At 32.4% G+C, this 16,645-nt stretch overlaps 1 protein-coding gene across 4 annotated transcripts in view; it reads left to right on the plus strand.

The window, feature by feature from the left end:
* The first annotated feature begins 10,208 nt into the window (after positions 1–10,208).
* mahj (LisH and WD40 domain-containing protein mahjong) overlaps positions 10,209–16,645 on the plus strand; it is a 95,360-nt gene continuing 88,923 nt past the window's right edge. For 2 of the 4 annotated variants that reach the window (XM_067269286.1, XM_067269289.1), the window contains exon 1: positions 10,773–10,876. The gene's annotated coding sequence lies outside the window, so the exon portion shown is untranslated. Of the gene's footprint in view, positions 10,255–10,772; positions 10,877–10,939; positions 11,147–16,645 lie in introns of those variants that run through there. The other 2 variants (XM_067269287.1, XM_067269288.1) reach the window with 2 other exon arrangements.

Genomic DNA, 16,645 nt, shown 5'->3' on the forward strand with positions numbered 1-16,645 from the left:
AACACGTAACTTGACGGGTGCTTTAAAAAAATATTTAATGCAGGATGTAACGCAAGAAGTGCTTAAATACGTAATCCAGGAAATACTTGAACACAGGGTACTCTATACATAATACGCGAAATGTTTTTCATACGTAACGTAAGAAGTAGTCAAATACATAACCCATGAATTGAACATATAACTCGGGCAATACTTGAAGCACCTCATTTGTGTTTTATGTTCAACTGAATTATGTGTAAATGTGCACACAATGAAAAGTGTTCGAACGTATAACCTATCCCACGAGTTACGCGTTCGAAAACATCTGTTATGTGTGCGGGTAATGCACCTACCTCTCGACTATAATTCAATATCTCTCTTGAATCAAAGGCTATACATACGTTCGTGTAAAGCATCTCATTTAAGCATAAAACGATGTTTTACACGAATACGTAACACAAGCGTATGATATGTAAAGGCATGCTTTAAAGAAACACCCATTACAATGTGTACTTTACACAAACGCACAAAATAAACGAAATTAAAATTAATTAATATAATTTTCCAATAAAAGAAAATAATAAAAATATATAAAAGCTTTTCTTTTTTAACGTTAGAATTTTCGTTTTTATTCGCGCTCGGTTGATCGTGTGGGATGTTTCGAATGGCGTAATAAATACACGTGACATCACAGTAGGTAATAACTTTGCGGGAAATGTGGCAAGTTCACAATTGACGTCACACGTGCTACGTTCATTAATGACATCATTACAACGTTTTATCTTCTGTTTTGATTCAAAAATGTGATAATGTCAATTCAGTCGGAGATAAATTTTATTTCCTTTTCCTTGTTGTAATAAATATCGTTTTACTTTAACAAAAAATAAGTAAATAAATACACAGTGATAATAGGAAGAAAATTATTATTATAAATACTCAAAATAATAATTTTCATGTTTATTTATAAAGAAAAATTTCTTTTATATGAAATTAGATAAAACTAAAATATTTGTAATATATTTTAAACATAAATTTAACTATATTTAAATTATTTAAAATATTTTATTAAAAATTTATCATATAAATATTTGGTTAATGTTACCTATGGTTCCAAGATGGCGGCTCGTTTCCGATTCCAGCAAATAGAAGAAGGGAAACAGCGGGGACGCACGTTCTAACCTAACCTAACCTATTCTAATAAATTACCATAATTATTACAAATAATTTATTAGAATAGGTTAGGTATAGGTTAGAACGTGCGTCCCGCTGTTTCCCTTCTTCTATTTGCTGGAATCAGAGACGAGCCGCCATCTTGGAACCATAGGTAACATTAACCAAATATTTTATTTCATTAAAATTATTTAAAAATTAAAAGAAAACTACACACTGTTTTGAAAAAAATCATTTATAATATACTAAATAAATAAATAAATAATAAAATTAATGTATTATTTTAATAAGGAAAAAAGTTAATTTATTTTACATAAAATAAATTAAACGAGAAATAATAAGATTAAAAATATAATAAATTATAATTAAGATTTTTTAAAATATAATTTTACGTACTTTATTACAAATTAAATGTCACTATTTACATTTAAAAAATAAAAAGAAATTATTTATTACATCCATTTTACGATTCTCGAGTAGAATATTTAATTATTAGCTTATTTTAAATTTAAAATATTCAAAACACATGTAGCAAATGGTCTTTTCTATTAATTCCTAGCAACATAAATTACTCAACATGTATTATATTATCAAGGATGTATTTATATTACCAAATAAATATTTACGTAATAAAAATGAATGAATGAAATGTATTATTTTAAAGGCGCTTAATTACATTTAAAAACATATTTATCAATACAGATAAAAATGAATTATTCTCGTGTTAATCACAAAATTCCACCGATTATATCAATATTTCTCTTACTATTAAAGTTTAGACATTAAATCTGTTTAACTTTTGATAATTTTTAAGAGGTAACTCTTCACATATAATTAACAATGGCTTTAAAATCGTGACTCTAGAGGGCTGTCCATAAACTACGCCCCCTTTTTCTAGAAATTTTTACTCCCCCTCCCCTTCTTGTTCTAAATACAGTATAACAAAATGCAGAAACTGTGTATAATTTCATTTCACTATTTTACTGGTACCTGATACTTGCCTTGTAATCTTTATTGACAAATAAATTTCTATGAATATGGCCACCCTGTGGGGGTCGTCACCCACGGTTGGTATAAAGCAGGTCTATATAAGAAGGTCGGGACACGCGTACTGGAGCCGCCATTTTGGGACTGAGTCGCACGTTTAAAACAAACTTGTACGAGCAGTCAGTTTTATATGACTTTAACTAAAATTGCATAAATTAGTTAAATTAATGTTGTATAAAACTGACCGCTTGTACAAGTTTGTTTTAAACGTGCGACTCAAAAAGTCCCAAAATGGCGGCTCCAGTACGCGTGTCCCGACCTTTTTATATAGACCTTGGTATAAAACGGCCAGATTACAGGCATTGGCGCATGCGCTTTACGCAGCACCGACCTCTGGCAGTTTAGCCGGTGGATGCTACACCCCAAAATATCGTTACGCTTTAAGCAATTAACGACTTGGCGAAAAAAAATTGTCGAATAGTCAGTTTATAAAAAATAATAAAACAAGTTGTTATATCTTTGTTTCGTGTCAATTATCTATTTTAGAAGTAAAATAAATAAACTGCTTATTTTGTCATTTCCAGTACGTATTTGTTTAAAATTTTTACGGAAACACGGCTTCCCTATCATCAAACGTCACGGCACGCCTCCTTTCCAGTACGGACGTCATACTAAAAGAAAGCATACATACGGACGTCATACTGGAAGAAAGGCCCTTATGTGTCATTTACACACACAAGGGCCTTTCTTCCAAGGTAGACTAGGACGTTCTGGCTGTATATTGTAACACGTAACAAACAGGCCCTTCATCTCTTCCAAATAATGAAACATAAAAATGTGAGGTCGCAGCTTATTTAGCTTATGCGCAAATCCGGTCCTATCTGTTTCCTCTGCCAAATAATAATAAATTTAAAAGTCTGAGGTCCTAGGTTGAAATCTAAGTGAGGCGATAGGCTATTGTCTAATTAGTTTATATTCAAATCAGACCTTACATATAGACTGAGTCTTGTAAGCAAACAGGTTTTAGGTTGTGCCAGGCCCTAGACATAAACCTAGTTTTATGCCGCTTATAAGTAGTTTTAACTAAAATATGTCATGTACACGACATTTAATTTTATATTATTGCTCAACAAGAAGTAATAAACAATATAAACCAGATTATGTGCCGATTTTGCACTTTACCAATGCAAAATTGATGTATGAGAAGTGTTTCAACAACTCGAAAGTTGCACGGTAAGAAAAATATCAAATTCAAAATAATGTATGAGAAAGGAAGTGTGCTGAAAAATATTAAAGCTGAATTTAAATAACCAATTAACCTTTGATTAGAAATAATTAAGAGCCGAGAAAAAGTTAGCATTATAAAAAGGATGAGTGCGATTATTTTTAATCTTGCTTTTGATTAACAACTGAAATTGTTCGTTTTAGAACGTTATTCATTGGAAATAAATTTAACTCACTTTACGAGAAATTACATGCTATAAAAAACGAAAATACTTGCGATTGTTCTTTATTTTACTTCAGAAATATTGTTAAAAATTAATTTTTCTTGCTACAGTTGCTTGCACAAAGTCCGGATTAATCATTACATAATATAAGCAATTGTATAGGAGCCAGAGATAAAAAGGCCCCATAACAGGCCTACTTTATCTTTATCTTTATATAATAATAAACGTGTTTCCTACGTGAATTTTTAATACTAAAAACGATATCAAGGTCCTGGAAGATGCTAGCGAGTCCGGTTGTAGGTGTTCTGGATGTAAATGGGTCCTAAATTTAATTTTTTTTTTTTTTTTTAGTAAAAATATCACGTGAAAATGACTAAAAGCAGATAACTGATTTGGGCCCTCGACTGATACTGATTTTCAGTTCAATATGGAAGTAATAATGAATCAAAAACACGGATAATTCAAGAAAATCATTACATTTTTAAATAAACAAATGTATAAAATAAATACAAAAATTATTTAAATATTCAAGTACAGTAAATTATTTTATGTTTATTTATAAAATTAGTTAATTAAGAATTATCCAATGTAATAATTTAAACTTTTGAACTAAAAATTTTCTCATTAAATTATTCATAAATTGATTGTTTTGATATTTCGGTGTTGTTTGTGAAAGTCTCTGCTTGAAAACAAAAATTCATTGATATTAACAAGACCCCTTTAATGTTAATGATGGTAATTATATAAGAGATAATTAGTACCTTAGTGATTAAAATAGAAATTAGGAGTTATTGATTTTTAAAAATGATTTTCTTTGTTGTTTTGTAACCGAGAGAAGAAAATAGTCTACCAATCTAATCTCATTTCTGATGCCCCTATACACTAGCGTCATTTATTTTGAATCTTTTACAGTTTGACACTTCGAAATCCCTCCTGATCCTTCTATCCATTTTATTTCTCTTTTTCTTCTCGTTCTTTCGGTCATGTTTTGCAACACTTCTCCAATTCAATATTTGTTCTCGTGATAAATACAAACAGAAACTTATTTGGATATTATTAAGAGTATCCTGAACCATAAAATTACTTTTTGTATATAGCGCCGAGGTTAAGGGAAGTCCTAATGTGTCCCCTCTACTCCTTCCGGAATACGCTTCCGAATACAAGGCATTGTTCAATTAGCCGCGAAGTAACATTTCCGCCCTATGGGCAATAAGAGGTCCTTTTTACCAATGTGGTTCGACCACAAGAAATCTATCAGCCCCGGAAAAAGTTTTTAATTTTGAGTTGTTTCGTGAAATTTTCTTAAAGAGAGGACAAGTGAGTCATATGATGGAATTTAAACGACACGCTTTGCTGTTTGCAATTATAGTGGCTGGTCAAATTGGAGATCAAAAATTCAAAACTGGAGTTTTTATAGCTTAGAGCACTTTCGGGCCCCCCAAATAAGGGTATATCGTTCTACATGTTCCTCTAATTTCTAGTTATTAAAATTTTGGGTTAATGTTACCCATGGTTCCAAGATGGCGGCTCGTCTGATTCCAGCAAGGAAACAGTGGGGATGCACGTTGTAACCTAACCTAACCTATTCTAATAATTTTGGTAATAATTATGGTAATTTATTAGAATACGTTAGTTTAGGTTAGAACGTGCGTCCCCACTGTTTCCCTTCTCTATTTGCTGGAATCAGAGACGAGCCGCCATCTTGGAACCATAGGTAACATTAACCAAATTTTGTTTGGAGGCAGTTAGGACGATCGAATATAAAGATTGAAGACAGTTTTCAGATTAAAGCAGTGATTCTCAAACTTTTTCGATCCACCGCCCCCTTTGTTCCATAAAGTTATACCCAACGCCCCCTAACCCATTTTCTTTTGTGTGAGAAAGGATTGGAAATATTCTTAGGAAAACTTTTCTATGAATCTCACAGTTTGTGTCCTTACCGTACATTGTTGTCAACATCTGAAAACCATTAAACGCTACGTTTCTTCATACCCGTTTTAAAAAGAGGAAAGGGAAGGGTTTTTTTAACTCTTTCCGCCCTGCGGGCACTAAGAGGCCCTCTTTTAGTAGGCCCATTATGGGTTCGGCCAGGCCCACAATGGGGCGACCGGGTGGTGAGGAACGGGGCCCGACATATCCGAACGGACCACCCCCCGAAAAATTCCTGGGGATTTTTCGGGGGGTGGTTGTCAGTGACACCTACTTTTGCCTATGGTCACCGTTCAGTACCCTGTCTACAGCGCCCCTCTAGATTTACTCATTGCACACAGGGGGCCGATAGCGCCCACCTTGGGAACCGCTGGTCTAACGAATTGTTCTTCAGGAAAGAAAACAGAAAGTGATTAAAACGTATTTTCTGTCGTTAATGTTTCTGAGCAGAAGTCCTAGTGTGTTCCTTAATTATGACTGGTTTCCGTATCACCGGAAGATACATCAAAAACGAAAAATGTCGTCACTTCCTGTCCAGAAGTTTCCGTTCACTAAAATCAGCCAGATCTTCCATCGTTCCATCGTCCTTCACCAATAGAAAAACGGAATGGTTATGACGTAGAAGTAATAGTGACGGTTTACGTGTTGTATCGAATCATAAGAACAGACTTCGAAAAGAGCGAGACGAAGCGAAGAATTGGAATTGCTTTTAGAAGAGGTCGAGGAGCATCCTTTCCCCTATAATAGAATATATAAACAATGTAAAGATGCCACCTCTTAATTCAGGAATGAGTGCTGCAATCGACTTAATTCGGCTTGCGATGTTCTGGTATTGTGGAAATACAACTAAACAGAAAATGAAGAGGAGCAGAATTTAATTATTTTTCCGTTTCCTTTGTTTGGTAATGTGGAAACCAGCCTTAACAGATCATTTGTCCGATCGACATCAATCAGCTTGGGAAATACAGTCGTTGCTTACTTGGTTTACGGTTTTCTGTGTTCACATTTAAATTTAAATACAAAATGACTTTATTATTCGCCGTTAATTCACCGAGAAATGTCGGGATATATCGTTAGGTAGTTTCCTTTACGGATAAGTAATTCGGGGCTGCTAACGGCCCATTTTTAGGTAACGAGATGTTTTAAAATGTAGCCAAGTGGCAAATTACTCAGTAAAATTAGCAAATTATTATTTTGTCAGAATTTTTTACAACTAATAAGCAAACCGCGGACGGATGATATTAATAAGAATAGAAGATCAATAATCAGTATACACTACAATGTTTTCGGAGTGAAGTTATATCTCTGCACCGAAGGGCTGGCCACGTACAGTCACAAGCCTAACACATAAATAGGAGCCAGTTTCTCACAGAAGGTTCTGTTGGGAAGCAGATCCTAAGAGCAACGCAAAACGTGAACGATCTGTCAACGGGAGACTTTCTATGAGAAACTGACTCTTGTTTAGGTGTTTACAAGTGAAGAAACCCGGAAAACTCCACGTAACCGGGACGTTGGCGAAGAGCGAAACCTCCATCAAATACATCAGTAGTTTTATCCACTCGGTCGCTTGGTGAAGTCGAAGTTGAAGCGATTAATATCATAATAATAGTGTGTAATCTTCAGTAAATAAATTCATTCGAAATTATATAATCGGATGTTAAAGAATAATAATAGCAAATAATCGTCACCTATTTTGTAATGCTAATATTCTCTTTAATTAAAAAGTTAATTGGATTAAATTTCAATATTATATCAGATAATGTCTAATTTTTATTCTGTTCTTTCTTATTTTCTTTTCTCTTCTCTTTCTTCTTATTTTTCTCTTTATCATAAGAGAAAAGTAACTGAAGTGAAAAATTCAATTTATTTCATGTTACTAAAAGTTGAAAGATTATTTAAGTATAATTAAAATACTTTAGTTAAAATTGCTTCGATGTATAATATTAAAGTTGATTATATAATTTTTTTAATATATAAATATTTTTTTTGTCAAAAAGTTATAATTATAAAATCCATGTTTAAATACAGATTGTGCAGGGTAACATTAACCGCAATTTTGTATTACAATTTGTGTAATCCCTAAGCTGTATCTTCAGGCAACAACGCAAACGTTTAACTCTTATTTTCTTCTATGGTCCAACTTGAAATGAAATAGGAAAAGTTCAGAAATAAAAAAGAAATGAAAAGAGAATCAACATAAATACAAGAAACCACAAGTAAAAATATTCATCTGTGAAAATAAAATGTTATTATGAGATCAAATTTTAGATAAATATATTATATATATATATATATATATTTAAAAATCATAAATCCTGTTAAATGTTTAAAAATGCTACCATAGACTAGTCTGAGAGAAATGAGAAGAGGCCTGGCCAAACCCAAATGTAGGCATCACTCCTATCAGAAGCCATAAAAACACATTTCAGAATATTTTTATGGCTTTTGGAGGTACGAGTTTTATACTATCGGCAAAATATAATACATTGCGAGTGTTTCGTTGATTGAGACGTGTCCCACACAATGAAGCACTACATTGTGTTATAATGTTTTGTAATACATTCACAATATCTCACTTAACATTTAAGGAATGACACGCTAAAGTAATATGAAGTAATGTATAAGATATTATAACTTCTTCCGTTAAGACATACACTCTGACATATGATACTGTATCTTATTGTGTGAGTGTCACTGGAAAACATTTACACAATATCCTAAATATCAGACATCATAAATTTACCTTTTACGAATTCTATCGCTTTCGAGTAACTAGATTTAGAAATACAGATGTGTGATTAACGTTTTGATAAGAGGAATGACAGGAAACAATTGTCACAAACCGTAACTAGGCTCGTGCTCTCTCCTATGGTAACAACATCAATCAAAAGTATCTATGAATACAAGCCCGTATATGCGATTACTTTTAACAGATGGAGAGTATGGCGATCGGTCAAAAAATGTCCCCCCCCCAATATTTTTACATTTTTGGACACAAGAGACTGTAACCGTCAAGAAATTCAGAAAATTCGGAGTTTTTTCCGCATGTACAGATGTCCGTGTGTGTGTGTGTGTGTGTGTGTGTGTGTGTGTGGGACAAATTTTGTCCGCCTACTTTGAAGCTTAATAAATCCTGTGTCTTTTGTTGGTTAATAATGAAAACAAAAAGCCTCCGGCACAATCCCAGGTAAACGAGGGTTCGCGCTTTGACCAATGAGCTGGCCAAGTGCAATTTTCCGGATTTTCTTCAAGTGTCTAATACCTAACTGGGAACGGCCAGATGGCCGAGCGGTCAAAGTGGCCACCAATCTGGGGACCCGGGTTCGAATCCAGGGCGTCGATAAATCCCCGGGAATTTTTCGGGGGTGGTCCGTCCGGATATGTCGGGTCCCGTCCCTCACCACCCGGTCGCCCCATTGGAGGCCTGGCCGAACCCATAATGGGCTTGCTAAAAGAGGCCCCCTTAGTACCCACAGGGCGGAAAGAGTTCAAAGAAACCCTAAATAGGAGCCAGTTTACGAAAGAAAGTTTTCCTGGGAGACTTTCCCTTGGCATATCTCCGCAAACCAAACGAAACTGTAATCCTAGGAGAAATACTTATATATAGTAAAACCCCTATAGATTTTTAAAATCTAAGTAACAACTTTGTATATACCCGAACCATTCTGTATCCTTACAGTTACTCTGGCCTTCTGTATGGATATCCGCCTACCGCTTTGAAGAATCCGGGTTCGAATTCTGAGCGGCAACTTCAGGAATTTTTCAAAGCATCAGGATTTCAGCGAATCACCAAACGCCAATTTTCATTTTAGGGATTACAAGTTATGTCAAATGGCTTAAATACTTCGCATTGATTAGTAATGAATTGTGGGTTCGGCCAGGTTTGCAATGAGGGAGTCAAGTGATGAGGGTCGAAGTTATATATCCGAACGGACCACCCCGAAAAAATTCCTGGGGCTTTTCGACCCGTCCGGATTCGAATCCACCGAAAGTCCCATTAAACAATATGAGAATTTCTATTTGATTGAAAAATTAGAGATATAAGATGTTGACTCATTGTGGTCATGACGACATAATATAGTCAGTTTGGCCAGGTTTTAGCTGAAAGTTCATAGGAAAGTTTTAGTCTCGTTTGTCTTAAGAAAAGACTAAGCGTTAAAATTGATTTCGAAATTCGTTTACATTATCAAAACAAGATTGTGTAGAATGAGTGCCCGTTCTATACAATAAAATTTTAGGAAATTGTTGAAACGAAAAGTAATCATTACCGAAGCACAGTGGAGGGAGACGAAGAGATTTCGAAATTACTACTGAATTCAATTGTAATGCAAATTTTGGGGAAAGAGAAATGAGTTGAAAGTTCAAAAATCAGTTTCCGGGTAATGCAATAGAGCATATCTGAAGTAACGAGTAATCGTTACTTCAGATAGGTAACTATGGAAACTACAATGCAAGCTTAAAAATTTGATTGAGGAAAGAGCCATGTTCTCGGTTCAAAGTAACGATTAGCATCATGTAGAATATGAAATACTATCTAGAATGATAACCAGAGTGCAGCAGATAACAGACCAAATGAGCCTCATATTCGTTACGTCGAAGACACTTTCTATGGAACCGGCATTTAATTTGATTCCCGAGCAAGGAAACAATTCAGTTTATATATACACCAAGAAACAAATTGGAAACTAAAGATAATTTTTAGAGAAAAGAAATGGGAGGTTCATCTAAGAATAATATTTCGGTAAGTGTATCATGTGATACGTTAGATTCAGTCAGGAATGTCGATTTGTAAAATCGATATACAGTACATGTTTAAAGCGAGACGTGTAATGTTATAATTGCCGTGTAATCGGTGAATATTTAGAACATCTTTCTTATTAATAGTTTTAAAATATATAGAAGTCAATTCAGGAAAAACTCATCTCGTTTACAGACATTAAAGTAGCCTATGTCAATAATTTACAAAAGCGACTAGAAGAGGAGAAATACGCACAGGAACAAATTTAACGACTTCAGAAAACCCAACATCGACACGTGAAACAAAATCACATCTTCTGATAGCGCCCTCTACAAACAAAATAAAACTTAAAAAAATAAATAATAATAATTATTATAACAATTTTAAAAACAAATTTCACAAAACGTAAAATTAAAGATAAAATATTATTAAATATAATTTTAAAAATATTTTATGTCAGTTTTAATACATTAATAAAACAATAAAATTATAGGACAGATTTGGGCTAACTTTATAATTATGCCGGTTTATGTTTTAATCTGGCAATCTTTGAACAAGTAACATGTGCTTTTTGATTAAGTAACATTAATTAATAAAGTTTTTTTTATAAAAAAAATTTAATAAGGTAAGACATTTATTTTTTATTTTTTAATTGAATTGTCGGCGAAGTTTTATAATCGTTATAATCTTTGTTTAACAACGAGATATTTAAAGATGAGAAATTCGAAAGAGTACCATATGAGAAAACAATGTGATATGCATTATGGCCGAAAGTTGAACTTTTGCAACAGTTACTTTTTAAAATAAGATTTCGATTCAGTTGTTACATTCATTGTTTAGCAGGTGTTATAAGAGTGAAAATGTTTACACTAAAAGTAATCTAACAGGTTAAAAGGTAAAAACATGGCTTTAACTGAATAACTTAGACTGATAAAAGTTACGTTTAGATAAATGTTTACCTATACGTATATACTGTAGTACATAAAAATAACTTTTACCAAACTTTTACCTGATACACAAACTGAATATAGAAATACATTACACACATGTAATTTTTGTTTTAAAATTAATTACCATTTAAATTGAATTCAAAACTGAAACTATTGAATGATAAGCTTGATTTTGATTAAATAAATTAAAAATCAAAGCTGATTTATATATGTACTGTACACATCTTTTTTTTAAATGTTATAAAGATAATTAAAAAATAATAATTATAATTCAGTATAAAACTCATTTCAAATAGTAGTTGCTGATATATTAAATCTCAGTTTTAATAGATATTATTGAAAGAAATAGCATTTTTCTTTGGGATCATGTACAAACTTGTAACTTTTTAGTTTAGTTAATGTTACCTATGGTTTCAAAATGGTGCTCATCTCTGATTCCAGCAAAATAGAAGAAAGGAAACAGTGGGGACGCACATCTAACCTAACCTATTTTAACAATTTTGTTGGTAATAATTATAGTAATTTTATTAGAATAGGTTAGGTTAGAACATGCGTCCCCACTGTTTCCTTTCTTCTATTTGCTGGAATCAGAGGCGAGCCGCCATTTTGGAACCATAGGTAACATTAACCAAAAATTCTTAATCATAAAATATTTTATTTAAATGCTTTCAGAGCAGTTTCAATTCTATTGTATAGTAAAAGCAAGCAATTTAAAAAAACTCTTTTTAAATATATGTTATAAAGATTATTTTATATTCTGGAGATAAAAATAAAAATTATGTAAATTTTAAACATAAGTTTCTGTAGGCCTATTGATAAAGTAAGTCTCTACAATGATGAAAATAGCATCATACCATGTTTTCATATTCATAAATTCTGGAAATTTTATATAATTGAAATGTGACAAAAACCAATTTCATAATTTTATAAACTTTTATTTTTTCATAAATACAATTTTTATGGCAATTCTGACAGATGTATAGTTAAGGGAAAGATTAAAACTTTGGACTCCAGCAATAGTTTTCGAGTAAAAGTCTGTTGTAAGTTGGTGCAATTTTCATAAATTTGGGAAGTTTGTTCATCAAAACGACGACTTGTATTTAAAGTTTACTAATTTTTATAATTAAAATATGATGAAGGATAACTTTATTCATCTTGTAAATTTTAATTATTCTCAAAAAATGTTTGAAATAGAAAAAGTTCTATCATTTTAAAAATACATATAGATAATGAATGAGGCTTAGAATGTAAAAAGTTTTGACTGTATTAGTATAGACTATGGGTGACAATCCTGTTTTTGAGTACATGTGCCATATAATAAGCATACTTAGCTTTAAAGATGTTTATGCTTGCCAAAGTTTTAGACTTCGAATAATGATATTTAAAGAAATGAAAGGAATATGTCTTAATTAGAATAAATGTAAAAAAGCCGATTGAAAAAAGGATGTTCGTGTGATAATCCGAAAAGATGATTGAATAAGACAGATGATAAATCAAAATTGTATGATATATTAGGTGTCAGATGATTTCTCCTAACATGCCATTTTGGGCATGTGTGCCATAGGTTTGCCACTCGTGGTAAGGACTAAAAAATTGTATATGAAAGAAGATTCTGTAATTGAAAATTCAATGAATAAAGCATTATAATAATGCTATTTTCATCAAATTGGAAATAAAATAGCATTTAAACGAGAGAGAAAAATAAAATGGAATTGTAATTATTATAAAAAATAATAATTAGAATGAAAATTAAATTATTCAGAAAGATTTTTAGTGACTTACTGATAGTAATACAAAAAATATCCTATATGAATAATAATAATAATAATAACTTTTAAAAATATTTGAATTATTTTTTTCAAGTTTCACTAACTTAAATTTTTCCTGCTAAATTTGGAAATATTTTGAGTATTTAATTATATACTCTACATGGATCCAATATAATGTGAACATAAATTACATACATATAGACTGCTTTTTAATCTTTTGTTTTTTAATGAAAATTTTATATTTGGTCTTTGCGAAAGTCACACGACACTATATATCTATTAAACTAAGTTTTACAGATTACTACTATATTTTGTCTATATAAAATCTTATAAAATTATACTGTAATATATTTACATACGAAACTTACAGAAAATCAAGTGCCAATTACAGTAATAATCAAATGATAAAGATGAATAAAGTTCTAGCTTGATAATAAATCCAGCGTTATCATTTGATTACATTAAACTTAATAATTGTTTCTTGTATGATCAGCAAAAGTTCAAAAATATGTATTAAATATTGATAAAATAATTACCTGTATTTATAATTGCCTTACTGTCCTTATTTCTAATGTTATTTTTAATTGTCTACATGGACATTAATCATTATTAGGACTTTATACGGGTGTAACACCAGTATAAAGTCCTAATAACGAGTAATGTCCTTGTAGACAATTAAAATAATTACCCGTATTATTTAATTGATTAGAAAATATCCTTATATAAAATATTCTAGAAAAATTGTTATTGTTATTATGCTAGATAAATTGTCTATATATTGATAAATAGTTGCATAGTTTTGTTAAATATTATTATCTGTCGTTGCAACTATATTTATTATAAATTAGTTATTACTAATTGTGTAATGGACTCTTAAAAAGAAATTTAATTCACCCATACTGTTATTGCCATATTTACTGGGTTAAATAATAAGTTTAGAATTGGCTTGCAAAATATGTTAATCAGTATAGGTGATCTTCACTTTTCCTTACATTATACTTTGACATCTAAAAATTATTTTTTACAAACCAAACTTAGACTCCTTTCATACATTATTAGCAGACAAACAGAAAAATATGTACAATTATTCCATAATGCTTTATGTGAATTTTTGGTTTTTGATAACATCAGAATCATTAGTGAAAATTATTTTTTATTGTCTGTTTTCTATTTAATATATTATGGGTTTAATGTATTATGCTGTTATACGGGTACTCCTCACTTTACGACCTATCTGTTTAATGACCACTCGCACTTACGACTAATTGAGTTTCGATCTGCAATTTGGGGAATCCCCTTTCTCGGCTTGAGTGTCGGTCAGTGGCGGATGGTGACATGAGCACTAAGCGTACTATAATAGGCTAATAGCATACTATAAGTTTTTTATAAGTTTTTTTATACTATAAGTCTTATGAATAAATTTGAAGTTTGTTGCATAATTTGTATAATTTTACAACAATCCTATATTTCTGATGCAAGCTCCTCGCTTATCGACCAATTCGCTTAACGACGTAGTCGTCGGAACGGAACTCGGTCGTAAAGTGAGGAGTACCTGTACAGTAGAAGTTTGTTAATCTGACACTTACGGATCAAAGTGATGCTGACTTGCCATATGTTTTTGTATTTTTGCAACCTTTGATAAATTATATGCAATCTGAATATACAACAATGATTGACTCTACACAAATGAGATTCTGTAACTAAATTAATTGTTTTTCTTGATCCCATAGTCAACCTTCTAATACAAAGTGTTGTGCATGTCTGCTTCTCATCATGGGCAGAAATCAAGGTGAACTTGATTTATATCCTGACATCATGTGTCCAACAAATTTCAGAATAATAGCATGTCATTACTGGACAGTTCTGGATTATTCACTAATTTTCAGTGGGTGCCAGATTCACAAACTTCTACTATACTTAAATGTGTATACAAATACGCTCATTGCCATAAAAATTAGCTCCCCAACAAGGAGTTGTTGGAATCGAACAAAATTATACATGTGTGAGTGTAATGGTGATATAAGCAAGAGATAATAAAATGAAAGCAAAAGGATCATTTATTGCAGGAAAAACTACAAATGAAAGGAGATTTTAGTACCCTATTGTGCCACCTCTAGTGTGAACACACAATGTGATATGGGCAGATATGGAGGCATACAGGTGCCTTATGGTCTGTGGTATATCAGTCCAGAGTTGCTGCAAGTGGTCCTCTAGTTTGGCCAAACTCCTAGGCTGGCCAACTTGGCATCCCAGGTGATTCAGATTTGTTCGATCGGTGACAAATTGGGACTGGGCAGTCAGGAAAGTATGGCAATGTGGTTGAGGTGGTCCTGTGACATACTTGCTGTGTGTGGTCAAGTATTGTTCTGTTGGATAAGGCTCTTGGGAACCCTGCCATGAAAGGCAACACATGTGGCTGCAGGATGTCACTAACATATCTCTGGAGTGTCATGGTTCCTTGGATCACTACTAGAGGTGACCAGCTGTCATATGTGATGACATCCCAGACCATCATACCAGCTGTGGGGGCAGTGTGTCACTTCAAAGTGTAGGCAGGATTTGATGCATTCACAACGGGCCTCCAGACACAAACATGGTCATCATCAGTGTTCAAACTGAATCTGGATTTGTCTCTGTAGACCAGGTGTTCCTAATCTTTTTTATACTGCAACTCCCTTTACAGGCTGTAAGTTTTTTGCAACGCCCTTCTAAAAGAAGATACCTGCATGTAGCTCTAGCATACATTAAAATTACTTTATTATTCAAAGAAAACTCCAAAAAATATAGAATAGGGTGGAGCTTATTTTTACAATTTGTAAATGTGAACCTCTTACCTTCTATTTCTGTTTCAATATATATAGAAAACATTCGTGCCAAAAATCTACTCTATTGGTGAATATTTACTGGTAGCTCATTGTCACTGAAGTGTTATAGGTTCCAAATAGTAAGGATGAGCCTATGGCAATCGCAAGCTTCAACTGCAATGTATCTATTTTAGTACAACAGTGTGTAAAACTGTGGTTAGTCATCTCAATAAATAAACCATTAAATTAATCACATATTAGTTACATAACATTCTCACAGAATTAATTTCTGTCATCACTCATGATCTTTATTTTGCTGACATCAAGTCATGCTGCAAATGTTTTCTCCTGTTTCTGGTTTAGGCTGACTCAGTGACTCATGCTGCTTACATCAGCACCTATTGGCTATTTGGCTTGTATGGACAAATTCAGGCACGTCGTTGAATGACTACTGATATTATCAGATGCATAGACTATATAATCCAGAAACTGCTCAAGTAAATCACATAATACATTTTTGTTTATTTCGGCAAAGTTATTAAATAATAAATATGGCGGCGGCAGCAACTAGATCTAAAACTGTAGTGTACCTCCTTGGCTCAACAGTAACTGAATTAACTGGCAACAAGTTGCTATCCTTACGTCAGGCTCTTGGTTTGTTTTTACATCACCATCTTCAACTGAAACAAACTATTAGACAGTCATCAGCTGTTACAGTCGAAAAGCTGGCAATATTTTATGAAATGGCTAGGATTCCAATGATGGATCCAAGGAACTTTATAACTGAACTAGAACGAATTAGAAGAATGGTGTTTGCTAAAGAAAAACAAGGAATGACAATCTGTAATAAAGCAAACAAATGAGGCTGAAT

This window comes from Centruroides vittatus, unplaced genomic scaffold, assembly GCF_030686945.1.
Source record: "Centruroides vittatus isolate TY-2023 unplaced genomic scaffold, ASM3068694v2 contig_349, whole genome shotgun sequence".
NCBI classification, from domain to species: Eukaryota; Metazoa; Arthropoda; class Arachnida; order Scorpiones; family Buthidae; genus Centruroides; species Centruroides vittatus.